Below are 15,198 nucleotides of genomic sequence, written 5' to 3' on the forward strand. Positions count from 1 at the left end.
GTGACATTTAGCCTGCTAGAAAGAACCCAATTTCATTTGTTTTTATAAAGCATTTTAACTGAGGATTAAAGAACAATCCTTAGTGAGGATCGCAGAAGGAGAGTTTTTCTGTTTTGTTCAGATAACACCAAAACAAATGCCAAGCATCATCTATCTTGAATGTTAAAGTTCTCTGAATAAAACTTAGTCTTAGTTGTTCAAGCACCATTTGAGTTAGTTTTAAAAGAAAACCACAAGAAGAAGCAGGCTTAGTGAAGAATTTGGTAAAGTCGATAAAGGGAGTGTTTGGTTATCTTTTGCTGCATAATTAAACTCCATAATTTAGTCACTGAAATAATTATTAATTATTGTTATCTCTCATGGTTCTTTGGGTTGAGTGGGCTCAGATGTGTGGTTTTAACTTGGAATTTCTTGTGAGTTTTCAGCTGAGACTGGAGTTATCTGAACTAACTGAGTTGGAAATCTAAAGTGGATTCTTTATTCTCATGGCTGATGCCCCAGTTGAAATGGCTGGAGCAGCTGGATGCTGGCTGGGCATCTCTCTCTCTCGCCACATGGCTAGCTTGGGTTTTCTCACAGCATGGAGGTTTCAAGACAGTTTGATTTTTACAGGGGGGTTGATACCTCCTAGAGCAAGCATTCCACAAGAGCCAGGCAGAAGTTGTAAGACACCTGTGATCCAGCCTTGGAGTCCAGGCAGCATCAGTCTGCTGTATTCTACTAGTCACAGCAGTCACAGGCTAGCACAGATTCAACAGGATGAAGAAACAGACTCCACCTCCAGATGTAGGAAAAGTGTGTATAGAAGGAGGGGAGAAATTGATGGTGATCATCTTGAGGACAAACTACCCCAAGGAGAATAAACAATATTTATACTTATAATGTGTCTATCAGATTACTTTGGAGGCTATTCCCACTTAGATTCGTCATATAGAAGATGTGGATATAGAAACATGCAGATAAATCAGTCAATGCCAAGTGTTGGGGGAAACTTCCATAGTCTGCAGGCTCCCACAGAGAGGTCAGCACTTCCACTCCTCCCCCATGAGGGGAAAATAAAGGAAAAAGCTTTCAGCCTCTCACCATAAGCTCATTCCGTCCTCCCCTTGGAAGAGAAATGACTTACCTGAGGAATGTGCTTGGAAGTAGTTGTGCTGGTGAAACTCAGCCTCTGTGGGTTTCTCTCTCTTTCAGAGTCAGCTCTTGTCAGGATGCATATTTATTTTCCCCTTTGGAGGAGGCCTCAGTACAGCTCAGCCAAGGGCACATTTGCTTAATTCAGGACTGGGGTATTGGGAAGTCACTTGGCCCCCAGACCTATGACTTGTTCTCGAGTCCTGAGACCTGCTGACTCTGGTGTCTAATTTCTCATTTGGGTCATATCCTAGGGTTATTTGTGTTCCCTAGCTCTGACAGTAAGATTCCCAAGCACTCATTTCTTCTTAACCAATTTCTGAAAGTAAAATTTTGGCTGACGAGCACTCTTTTCTTCCTGCTACCATTAATTTGATGCTTATTTTGTGTCAGGCACTGTTCAGTATTTCACATTTCTCAGCTGGTTTGATCTTTACAGCAACTTCGTATGACAGACATTGTTTCCCATTTTTCAGGCTATAAATCTGAGGCCCAGTGTCCCACAGTGGCCATGTGGTGACACAAGGCTTTGAGCACAGATGGTTGACTTCCAAAGCCTATGTTCTTAACCATTACGCCACTCTGTGTTGTGACAGCGTCAAACATACTTTCATTCATTCATATTTTTTGACTGATCATATTCTTGTGTGATTTCTTTCAGAAAGGCTTTTACATCAAATATTGATAATGATAATAATAATAAACACATTTTGAGCACTTACCATGTCTCAAGCACTGCTCTAGAGCTTTCCATGAAAGAACCCCCCTAATCTTCAGAACAATCCTGTGAGGTAGGTGCTACTATTACTCTATTTTCACAAGTAAAGGAACTAAGCACAGCAGTTCCAAAGTCATGCTGCAGGATGCTGTGTAGAATGGCTCCCAGGACACTGGGAAAGCTCTTCTGCACCCCAGTATCTTTTCTATTGGTTCATTAATGTCTGATATTCCTGCATGAGAAAACACAGCATAGAGAGAAAACTTAATATGTATATACACATACTGAGAGAGAAGGCATTTACCTAACATCTCATTATAGGTATTAGAAATGCAGTCTCAAGAGCAGGTTCTCGTGGGGTGACAGGCAGGGTATTCTAGGGGAAGGAATACCCCAAGAAAGGTAGCATTACAAAGGAAGAGGAGAAAGAAACATGTAAATGAGGAGACACTGATTTTCTTCCATTGCAAATTTTCCCAAGGCTGGCCCCTTTTCTATCACATTTTTACCCAGTAACTCATACTTTCCCTAGAGCTATTGCAAGCAAGAACTATTGAGAAAGTAGCCCATCTGAAAGTATATTTCCTGCTGTTTATCTGCTTCCAGAACTGGCTGAAGTTTACTTTTTGGTACTCCAGAGACCTAGCTTCTTCTTGCCTTCTTCCAGTGTGGTCTATTTAATCTCCTGTCGTGTGGGAAATTATGTTCAAAATCTCCGTGATCCTCTGTCCATAGTAAGTTATGCATGTAGTGACAAGTACATGCCACAAGGTCTTGAGATTATATCTGCAATGTGTTGCTGCTGGCTGTTGATCAAGATAGGCTGGAAGAAAAACATTATTTTCAGGTGTGAAAAACCGTCACCTTTATCAAATAATTCTTCTTGCATTTTTCCCAGGACGTTGTAGCCTATTTAAACTTGGGAGGTTAAGTTTGTAGCATTCATTATGACTGAAAATTTAGTTCACACAATCATGATGCTCTCTTTATTAGGTGTTACCGTTAAACAATATTAAAATAAACACAATGTTGCTGGTCTTTTGTAAGCTACATGGCATGTTTACTTCTTTGCCTGGTTTCTTAATTGCATTTATTCATGTTTCCGAATACCAGTGTCACTGTCACCCAGAATATTTGCTGTTTTGAGCATGTGTTTTACATTTTATTTTGCCCAATGATAGAATATGATGGGGACATCTTATCTGACTGTTTCGTAGTATGCTGTAGTTTGAATTCTTGGCTGTTGGTTTCCCAGAGTCCCAGCTCATGCCATTGCATTCTGCTTCTGCAAATGGAGAATAATGGCTCTAAAAAAATGTCACCTAAGAATCTCATGACAGTGGAGAAGAAGGCCCATGGACATACTAAAGCATACCACTCGGCTTCTGTAAATCATGCAGAGGATCATGAAAATGATTGAAAGTAATGTATCTCAAACAAAGAAGCCAGCTGTACAGTTGAAGACCTGTGTCTGGCTGTTAAAAAAAAGGAAAGAATAACCTTGCTATTCATGTTGTTCAAAACACTGGAACAGATTGAGTCATCTAGACCCAGTTTCAGAAGAAATGTTAAATACTGATAGGGGCATATTCAAGACCTTTAGGATTTTTGGGGGGAGGAGGAGGGAACATAAAAAAGCAATAATAAAGATAAATTTGAATGCAGGAAAAGTACACATAATCCATGAACCCAACACCTGTTTTTGCATGTTTATCATCTCTGTTCCTATGTAGATCTATGTTTTCTTTCATAGTTGGAGTCATAGAATATATTCTATTCTCTAAACTTTTATCCTTTAGCATTATAGAAGAAAGTTGTTCCATGTTACCACATAGCCAACTGTTTCAAAACTTGTTTAATAAATTCTGTGTTGCTGTTTTCACAGGAAGAAACATGCACATGTATATTACTTGTTTTATTTTCTGTTGACTCATACTCTGGAAATAAATTGTTTTCAGTGAAGTTATTGGTTCCAAAAAGTATAAACATTTTCGTGATCTTTAGTAAGTTGTATTGCTTTCCAAAGAAGTGATAGAAATTATACTTGCCACCCCAAGAGTGAAAGAGTGGTAGTTTAATTTCAATGTAACAGAGGATGCTACTGTGGCTATTGTATCTTCTATTACAATGAAAACCTTTAAAGATTTAAAACAAGCTGGATTGTCTTTCAGGAGCTGCTGCTAAATCAACACCTTGATATCTTTGTTCTTGGAGAGAAATGAGCTAAGGAGGAAGACCATCTAAAAATACCACTAGACAATTTGTGCTCACTGGAGTGGTCTCTACTGGGCAAAAGGTTTTTAGAGTGGCTCGTGGATTTTCTGGCAAGTGGCAAACCATACAAGTGCTACAGGCCAGGAAGACAGGTACAGCCCTATCGCTGTCAAAGAAGAACACCGGTAGCAGAAGAGCTAAGAGTGAATGAAAATTGAATTATCTTTACTTCTAGGACTTGTCTATTGAGAAACAGCAGCGCTGGCAACCATTTACTACCAACAAGAGGCAGTTGCAAGAGAAGAATATAAAATATGCTCTGCTCAACCCACGCAACTCAGAGTGTCTCACAATGGCCAATTTATTATTTTTACCCTGTCCAGTGACATGGAAGGATGCATCAGGGAGCTGCTAGCCTCTGCGATGAATAACTTAAGTCAGGCTGCAACATGTGAAATAATTCAGCTGACTAGGATTTATAACACTAGCTGGATTTTTTGCTTTCTTTGGGGTTCATGAAGCATGGTGTTGTGAGATACCACAGGAGTCCCGGAGTAAAGTTACATATCTATTTCTCTTCCTTATTTTTATTTTTTGGTATTTTCATATTATTTTATTGCCTAGTCCAAATGTCTTCCTAAGCAGGGTCCAGCCTCCTAGGGGACATGTCTCTTCTGACTTTGAAAGTTAGAACCACAGACAGACAAGACTTCTAAATACTCTGTTTTTATACCCTCTTCTTTACATACCTAGTCCCAGATGGTTTTGACTGCCTGATGCTGTGTTGGGCTTCAATTTATTTTGCTCAATTATTTATGTGCATTTGCCCAAATAAGAGGTGTGGCAATGCAGTTCCATGCTTACAGTTCAGCCCATCTTACTCCATGGTTCACATGTCAGTTTGAAGGATGGCTTGCTAGATTTGCAAAGGGGTATGGGGGACAGTTTCCATCTGCTGCCATTGTAAAACACATCTTTCAGGGGCTACCTGGCTGGGCTGTTTTCTTTCCAGGTAAGGTCCAGGGACATTTCCACGCATTGAGTAGAGTCTGGATCTTTGTTTTCCAGGTGCCTCAGAAGACTGGGACATGGGGCAATTGCAAATCCTGGTCTTTGTACACTACATAGAATTTAGAGTAGGAAGGGACTTCAGAGGGTCATCTGGTCAAATTTTCTACTTTCTTTGAATTCTCATTTTGAGAGAATTCAAAGGAAGTGGGAAATGAGAATTCGAATTCTCATTTTTTAGAGGACCAATGGTTGGCAACATCCCTTTTTTGTGTTGTCATTTGGAAATTGTGTTAAAAGTCTTTCTTTCATAGTTGCCCTTGGTCCTTCCAATTTTCACTTTAACTGGGAAATTTTAATGAGATCCTTCAAGCAATTAAAAGAGGAGAAAAAATACCCACAGAAGCAGAATTTGGAGGGTAGCTATGGCTTTTCTCTGTTGACAAATCCTCTTTTGACTTCTTGACATCACTGAATCAAGTCTTAGTGTCTTGAGAGGTTACTGCCTGAATACAGGTTAAATATTTTAATATTCACTGATTGGAGGAAAGTACCATGAGCAAATCTAATGCAGGATCCTGGAATGCTGAGGGCATTAGTGGCTCCACAAAATGTTAATGCATTCTTAATTATCTCAAGTCACTGCACGCCCAAGTAGCTCTTTTACAAGAAAAACACAGCTTACTGATAATGAGCACAAAAATTACTAAGAGATTGGTGGAGTAAATCTCTTAAACCTCTTTTCTTTTTTTTTCTTCTCCAAATTTTGATGTGACTTTGTTAATTGGAGTATGTGTCTCTTTGTAGATTCTACAGATAAACTTAGGGCCCCACAAGGCATTTTGAGTGGTTGAAATAACAGCAGTTTCTACCTTTTGGGAACCTCTAAAGATTATCATTATTATAATCATGACTTATTTTATTGAATCCATGAGGCTTATGAGGTCTTAAGTTCAAGATCAGCCTGGCCAATATGGTGAAACCCTGTCTCTACTAAAAACACAAAAATTAGCCAGACGTGGTGGTGGTCCCCTGTAATCCCATCTAGTCAGGAGGCTGAGGCAGGAGAATCACTTGAACCTGGGAGGTGGAGGTTGCAGTGAGTCGAGATTGCACCAGCCTGGGCAATGGCCTGGGCAACAGACAAAAAAAAAAAAACAAAAACAAAGAAACAAACAAACAAACAAAAACCTCAGATTGTACCCACTAGTTGCAGAGTGATTTTATTTTTATTTATTTATTTTGAGATAGAGTCTTGCTCTGTTGCCTAGGATGGAGTGGAGTGGCAGGATCTTGGCTGTGTTCTGCTGGGCTTCCTGATAAAAGATGTGTATTTAGAGAGAAAGAGACAGGAGAGTGAAGTGGCACACAACCTGCTATCCCCAGACTTTGCCCAGGTTTTAGAGTTAATATCTTCTTTGAAGGCTCTGAAATCTGGAACAGTCCTTACCATGACTGAAACCTGGAGAGGAGATGTGGACAGAGGATCATTTTTGTGTTGAGTCCCTAGGTGACCCTCTTCTCTTCTTTGTAACAATTTGTGTTGTGCCTGGGCCCTTGTTAAGTCCTCTTTGTGTTATCTCTGGCTGTGACTAGGACAACATGTGCTCTTCTCCCACTTTCAGCCTGGAAGATCCAACTTCTGAGCCCTGAGTGACAGACCAGCTTTATAATGGGAAGCTGACATCGGGCTGGCTTCAAGGGCTATGACCTGTGCAGTTGCAAAAAGCCTTGATCTCAGAAGGGTTGTGTGCTTGGTTTACAATGCTCTGCTGTTGCATCTTGAAATTCTTAATTTTTGATCAAGGAGCCCTGTATTTTCATTTTGCACTGGGCCCTACAAACTATGTAGCTCATCCTGCCAACATCATTGGCTTCCCTGAGTGTGAGAGTTCAGGAGAAACTTAGATGCTATTGTCTGATTCAATCATTGCAGCTTACAAAAAGGAATGTGGGGAGCAGTCACTGGGTGACTAGCCTGAGGTTACTCAGGAAGTTAGAGGCAGAGCTGCAATTAGGCCCACCTCTCTTTACTGTTAGCTGTATGCTCTTTTTACTGTACCCTGATCACAAAACATCTCCCAACCCAGGAACAAGGTCTACCTCATATGTGGGCACAGCAGCGTGATCACTCTTGCAGTCATCGGTACTCCTCTTTTGCTTTGACCAAAGAGACAGGAGGGACCTTTTGCCCCATGTAAAACACCTCTCAAAGGCTTGGCAAAAACAACAGATAATAGAGAGCATTGGCCTATGACCAATGTTTCAACCATGGTGTCAAAACAGTATTTTATCTCAGTAAAGAAAACCTATGTCACAAGCGGATTATTATTACTAATAATCAGACTAGTGGTACTTGTGAATGATTTGGTTTCATACTCACACTTGGACAACTATGCACACTGAGTATAACTGACCTTATGAGAACATCATTCTCACTAAGATTATGATGTGCTTTCTTGTGTGGGAACTGTACATAGTATTGAGTGTACCCTTGGGAGAATATCCTGCCTGTGATGTTGTCTGTCATGGAAAGAAGAGTGGTTGAGATCTGAGGATATATTAAACATTTACTCCTCCAGATTTTTCAAGATTTATGTTAAGCCAGCTCAGAAGAAAACCATCTATTTGGATTGCATCACTCTAACCCCTTAAGTTGAACTGTCTATACGGAATTATAACTTCACAGTATGTCCAGATTAGTTACCTAGAGCCAATTTGAGACACCAGCAGCACTAGTAAAACATCTTTGCACTTTGGGTCGCATTGCTATCAAAGACCTTGTGCATTATGTCATTCAAGAACCTTTATGTTAAGATTCTTATGGAAAATCTTTCCCAAAGTTTAACCCTATGATAAAAGGTTTTTTTCTCCTGGTAACACGGTGGACAATGGGGAACTGTTTAACCCAATGCATTGATTTCATTGATTGTTTTGGTTGCCAAGAAGTATGGATACTCAGAATAGGTTTTCTTGTTTTCAACTGCTAATTCCTTTAAATTTTAATAAATGTTTCCCTTTACTTCTTTGCTTTTTCTGTTTAAGAAATTTAATGTATTTAATAATAAATTATAAATTATCAGTAGACCAATTAGCATAGAATAGTTTGGAATAATGCTTAAAGATCTCCCATTGAAAAAGACCCCAGTACCATAGGGTCCACAGCTGAGTGTTAACTGAACTTTAACAAATTCTGATTTTATTTAAAATGATCAAAGCCTAGAAAAAATAATTCCTGCAGATCATATGGGGCGCCTAATAACAACAACAACAAGAAAGAAACAAAGAGGGGTGACTTTCTTCAATTAATTTTATAGTGTAATATCAAAGCTTGATAGTTAATATATTTCATCTAATGTAGGATGTCAATGTTTAGAAATCAGACATTATTTCATGTACCATTATAGATATACTGCCAATTAAACTGTGACTTGCTTAACAAAAGCAAAAAAAGGAATTTTAAAGATACTAAAAACATGTAAAGAAAAATATAAGCACTAGACTCCCAACCCCCTCAATTCACATGTTAATATTTTATTGTATTGCTTTTCAGCATTTATTTTTAATAAAATAAAGCATTATTAGCTAATGTTCCACCCCTCCCACCCCAATCTCATTCTCCTTCTAGGTCCCCAGGGACAGTTGCTAAAATGAATTTGTTGTGCATTTTAAAGTTGATTTTCTATACTTTTGCACATAAATATGTGCATTTATAAAAAGTATTTTTGTGCTGAGAAGGTAGAATAAGGCCTTCAAAGTTGTTGATGTTCAGATTCCAGTTGGCAAAAGTCTTACACATGTGGCGTTAAATATTTCCAGTATTAAATATGCACATTCCACAAGCTCAGCAGTTCTGTAATATACATCCAAAGTCTGCCCTGAGGGATGCTTACAACCTTAGCATAAACTCTCACTCACCCCTTTTAGAGAATAAAACTTACCCCTATGTAAAGATCAGTCCAGTTACAAGGGTGTACTCTAAGAACATTCATTCATGTATTCAACAAATCTTTATTGAGCACCTACACATTTCAAGCCAGGGAGGTGACCCGTGTTCTCCCTACACAACAGAAGAAAGAGTGGTGGCATTGGCAGGAAGGTGCAGTGGAAAGGAGGAGCGTCAGCTCCTTCCTCCTTCCTTTGGCAGGAAAAAGAACGGTATTACTTTGAATTTATCAACTCCGACGTGACATCTTGATAAAAAGTGCCATATCCAAACCACGTTGCAAATTCTCAAAGGACAGCACCAAAATTGAATAAAAACTAAGTGCCCCAAATAGGAAATGGTATAGAAAGGCCTAAGGCTGGGGTATGGAGCCACACGGGGTGCAGAGAACCAGGGAAGAGAACTGCTTGGGGTGGGGGGTTGCATTGATGGTGAGAGATGGGTTTAACATGCATTTATGAGGACAGACATGATCAGGTTTAAAGAAAAAGATTTTTTTTTTTCCCAGCAGTCCCACTGTGGGGCATTTATCTACAGGAAAGGAAATGAGCATATTTAGGAGATACCTGCACCCTTATGTTTATAGCAGCACTATTCACAGTAGCCAAGATTAGAATCAACCTAAATGTCCAAAAACAGATAAAAAGATTACAAATGTAGTATATATTCACAACGGAGTATTATTTAGCCATAAAAATAATGAAATCCTGTCCTTGGGTGCAACATGGATGAGCCTGGAAGACTATGTTAAGTGAAATAAGTTAGGCACAGAAAGAGAAATATTGCATGTTCTCATTCATATGTGGGAGCTAAAAAAAAAAAAAAACACTGAGCTCATGGAAGTGGAGAGTAGAATTCTGGTTATTACAGGCTGGGGAGAGCAGCACGGAGGAGAGGACAGGGAGAGGTTGGTTAACAAATACAAACTTACAGCTAGATAGGAGGAATGAGTTCTAGCATCTACTGCACTGTAGGGTAAAGATGGTTAGCAGTAATTTATTGTATATTTTGAAAAAGCTGAGAGAATATTTTGAATGTTACAACACAAAGAAATGATAAGTGTTTGATGTGATGGATATGTTAGTTACCCTGATTTGATCATTACATATATAGAAATACATATATTGTATACGTATATTGAGATGTCACTCTGTATCCTATAAACGTGTACAATTACATTTCAAGTAAAAATGAAAAAAGCAGTTAAGACTGAAAAGATAGGTTTAGCATCAATTTATAGATGAGTCTTGATTTAGGGAAAGAAGATAGGTAGGGGAGAGAGATTTATGTCTGAGTGTGAAGACAAGTTTTTATTGTCTTTTGGTGAATATTGCCCAGTGAATTTCCTAGTTTAGGAGAATCACAAGAAGCCGGCAGTGTAGTGTGGGCAAGTCGCGGGAGTGACATCAGAGGTCAGCTCTGTGACTCCAGCACCAGATTATTCTTTTATCAGGAGCTGAAGCTCACAGTCAGATGCCCACAGCAGTAGCATCAACATATTGACGCTACCACCACCGTGCATTCATCACCCTTCAAAACCATGATAGAAAGACCAAGACATGGATGTCCAGCTAATGTTCCTCAGATACAATGTCTCTGACGGGCAAGAGAGCTGGAGTGATATCCAAAATAAGCATGAATAAAACCACATTTGAAGTTGTTTTCATCGTTTGGAAAGCCTAAGAGGGGAATCAAGATGGCTCTCCAAAAGCTTTGTAACTTCAAACACTTCCCAGGATCCCCACTGTCATCTTAATGTTATTATCCAAGTTCTTTTTCCTGAACTAGCTGAGTTTATAAGCCATTTTTGAAAGTAACTGTAGCTATATAAAAACGTAGTCACAGGAAAATGCAATCTGTTGATCTCTTCATGGTAGAGTCTATATATCATTTACACTTCACTTCTCTGTGGGTGGAAAAAGCTTTTTTCATGGTTTATTTAGCGGGAAGTCATTTTGATCAGCAAGATGCGTAATACTTTACAGCTGTTTGCAATCACTGCCTCTGCTCTGCTGGGAGTTTTAACTATTACACAAACTGAAATACCAAATGAGTTGATGCAAGATGGGGAGAAAAGAAATACATATTTGGTAGGTCCATTCATGTCATCAGAAATTATCCATCACTTTTTTTTCAATTCTATGTTTCTAAGTTCAAAGCTACATCTCAAGGTAATTGTGAATTACCTAATTCCAAAAGATTTTGATCAATGAAGGGAAGTGCACCTGCTAACACTAGATTTCCTATTACCATTGAAAGGGCACTATTGCCTAAATTCCACATAGGTCTGAAGCCAGTTTGGCTAGAAGAAGGAATGCAGGCCTTGATCTGCATATTTGTCTCTTTAAAACACCCATTGTGAAAGTACAATGATCAAAATATTTCAATTCCCACGAGAATAAAGTGACAAACATTGTTTCCCTTCTCATCTAACATAAACTTGATTTAACAAGTCCACATCATGGGAAATTTAGGAACCCTTTGTACACTGTCAATTAGATCGGCAAGTAACCGATTTATTCAGAGGAAGAGCTGGGCGCTACGGAAGGACCGATCTGGGTTTAAATCCTGACTCTCTCACTGCCTTGCTGTGTGACTTTGGGCAAGTAGCTTATTGCATAAAATGTTAAAATGTGCATAATAATAGTACAATCTACCTCAAGCAGTTGTGAGAATTAAATGGGATGATTGATATAAAGTATTTAGTACAGCTGCCTAGCACAGATTAAAGTCTTCCATAAATGGTAGCAATGATCTTTCAATAAATAATTCTTCATGATTTTAAGGAAAGGATCATGCTCATTATTTTCTTCCTTCCCAATCTTCCTAACATGGGCCCACATAAAATGCGTCCCCCTCCATCAAAATCCCTTCACACACACTTTCTCTCTCTCTCTCTCTCTCACCCTATCTCTCTCTCTCTCTCTCGGATGAGGAACCAAGCTCAGGGGGAGGTCTTGGGATTAGCTCTGATTGGTTCTGATTGGGTCACATGCCCATCACTGAACCAGTGGAATGCTGCATGCTAATTGACTAGTTCTGGGTCAAATGCCCACCTCTGAGGACAGAGGAGGAATGAGTTTGTTTAATTGATCCACATGGATGGGCTAAGCTCAGGCAGAACTTCCAGCAAAACTTAAGTGCTGTTTTTAGAAAAAAATAGATGGAATAGATTTGAACTGAACCAAAACATTATATCTCCACTCAGGCATTTCTCTTTCCTGGGCAATTGACTGGAGGGTGCATGGGGTAAACTGATCCAGACTGCAATGATTTATTGAAAAATGCCATGCCTATTCAAATTGACAACAATTTATAAAACTTGACTAGATCCAAAAGCCTGCACTCCAGTGAAAGGGTAATGCAATGTATTATTAATACATATTAATAATTAATACCTACTCTTAGGGATACCCTGCTCTTCACTTAGCAGAAGATGTTAGATGATAGGCGAGCAATTGATCAAAAGGTCAGAGGATCACAGGCATTTCTGTGATGTAGCAAGCACTGAGAATAGCTGTGAATATCCCAGGAATTTTCTGTAGGTATCAATAAAGCAAGATTTTGGTTCCTGAACACTGACCTGAGTTCTAGTTTGGTGAACTTTGTATTTTTTATTCACATTTAGCTTCCAGTATTTTCAAACAGAGGTTAATTCAAGGAGAAGACTCAAAGGATAAAGAGGAGACATCCCTTTTTTTTTTTTTTAACCACACTACTTTGTGATATGCATGTAATACAGATGTAGGGGTGAAAAGAATGCTGATAAATGTAACATTTTATTAACTTATGAAGCCTAGAGAAGAACAGGTAAAGAGATCAGGATCTGATTTCAGATTTTACTTGCTCTTACATAGATATCCCAGGGAAATTCAGATAAATTAAGACTCAAACAAAACCAACAAGAACATCAACAGATGATGTGCCAGGCACTGTGCCCAGAGCCTTCTCAAGCAGGGTCTCCTTAAATCCTCCTGAGGGTTCTGGGAGAAGGGTAATAGTCTCCCCTTCCACAGATGAGGAAATTGAGGTCAGTAAGATCAAGATCACAAAAATATTCAGTGGTGGAGCTGGTAAATGAATGAAAGTCTTCTAACGCCAACTCTATCCCTCTCTTTCTAGGACAAAATGTACCTTCAAGCTAGCTGGTTCATCCAACTACTATAGATAGAATTTTGTTTTGTTTTTCCATTTCTAAAAGACACAACCATGGCTTTACTTAACTGGAACAAAAATTCTGAGAACTAAACATTCTCTTTCCCAGGATGACAGGCTGCAAAGGCACAGAGACTATAGAATCTGGAAGATGTCAACTTCTCTGAGAATCAGGGTTAATGACCAAGGCTCGCCACTCAGAACCAAGTGTTTTGACTTCTGTGCAGTGCTCCAGGAGAACAAATTCGAGGTTAACCTAGGGGGACTGAAAAACCAGCAGGCTTTGAGTCACAAGGACCTAAATCTGAAGATTGGCATAAATAATTATAACTGGAATAACTTTGGATAATTTACCGAACCTCATTGAGCCTCATTTGTGAAATAAAAATAATTGGATTATTGTGAGAATTGATCATGGTAATACATATAAAGCATTTAGTACCAGGCCTGGCCCATGGTAAGTACATCGTAAATGATAGAGACTTTATTATTAATACTAACAGTGTTAAGATTATTAGTGTTTCTTAAGATTGATTAGAAGTAAGCCTCTTTTGTGGGAAGGGGGAAATGTATTAATTTGTTTCATGGAAAAGCGATATGCTAAGTTAGTGAATTGATGTGAGGCAGTGAGTGTGACAGACAAGGCAATGCGTGGGAGACACAAGTCTGTTTGCCTTTTTGGGACTTCAAGAGTGAGGTGAGTCAAGGGCAAAGCTGATCCAAAAGGAAGCTGTGCCAGATACATGGACTGGTGAAGGTAGTGAAAGCCTTATGTCAATGAAATTACAACAAAGAATGCCTTTTGTAAATGCAGCAAACAAAAATTAAGGGTGGAAAACCACGTAGTTTTTAATGTCCAATTTAGGGGATGGTTAGGTCCAATTCAGGGGAGGATGTAAAGAAGAATTTAGTTTATGCAGCAGGTGAAGAATAGTATTCTGGGAATAATAGCCTTGAGTTATTTAGATCAATTTACTGAGCCCATAATCTCAGGAATTTCTGACACTGTAGTAAAAGTAAATGAGGTGTCTATATATCCACATGGCTTAACCTGTGTGGTCACTGCTTGTGATCACCTCTGCATGAAAGAATGCTGATTTGAGGTGACTCTAATGCATTAACCACATCAATTCCTTCCTGCTCCTTGTTGTCACCAAGGTGGGCCACACTCACCTAGAAATTAGGGCAGGCAGAAGGGGGAGCCACTAACCATTTGCATTAGTTTCCAGGCTCCCTTGTCAGTTTTGACCCCTGCAATAGTAATCTTTTGGCGAAGGAACGCATAATCCTGCCATTGTGGGGGGTAAGGATCCCAAGGGTTTGGAGAGAAGTTTTGCTGTCTTATCTGAGAATGGAGTCATGTTGCCTTTGAATCACAAGACCTTAGGGAGAGAGGAAGCTCCAAGTCCTAAGAAGAAGGAATGGTACCTGGTACCTTGAATATGAGGTACATGCTAAAAGGTAAGAAGGAGAGAAAGAAAGAAAGAAAAAGAAAGAAAGAAAGAGAGAAAGAGAGAAGGAGAGAAAGAGAGAAAGAGAGAGAGAAAGAGAGACAGAGAGAGAGAGAAAGAAAGAAAGAGAGAGAGGAAGGAAGGAAGGAAGGAAGGAAGGAAGGAAGGAAGGAAGGTAGGTAGGTGTTTGGCTTTAGACCTGATTATTTCAGCTGTAGAAAGAGCTAATTTCGCTGACCGGTGAGGGTGGGGGTGGGAGAATGTAGCTATTTCCTGATAATGTTTTCTGTGCTGAAAGTGCCCTACATAGAAAGAAGGGGTACTGGGCCAGGAGAAACCACCAGAAAGAGGGTAACCCTCCAGTGCAAGAGGGTGAAGCAGCCTGTTCTTGCGTAGTGTGGAGAGAACTGAAGGCATCTTCGTCATGGACTCTAGTGCTCCCTGTGGATGCTGAGGGACTCTGGAGCCACGTGGGATTTTGCTTTACTGGGCTTCTTGCTCTGCTGCAAACATGTCCTTTCATAGTTCTTTCTTGTGATTGCAGGAGATTGTGCTCCAGCATCAAAATGAGA

General features: G+C 39.5%; 1 long non-coding RNA gene across 1 annotated transcript; it reads left to right on the plus strand.

The window, feature by feature from the left end:
- Positions 1-1,193: 1,193 nt before the first annotated feature.
- On the plus strand, positions 1,194-2,872 carry LOC104662651. Its single transcript, XR_748023.1, has 3 exons — positions 1,194-1,289; positions 1,796-1,925; positions 2,459-2,872. It is a non-coding gene; the product is annotated as an uncharacterized LOC104662651 (long non-coding RNA).
- Positions 2,873-15,198: the final 12,326 nt, after the last annotated feature.

This window comes from Rhinopithecus roxellana, chromosome 12 (assembly GCF_007565055.1).
Source record: "Rhinopithecus roxellana isolate Shanxi Qingling chromosome 12, ASM756505v1, whole genome shotgun sequence".
Lineage (NCBI taxonomy): Eukaryota > Metazoa > Chordata > Mammalia > Primates > Cercopithecidae > Rhinopithecus > Rhinopithecus roxellana.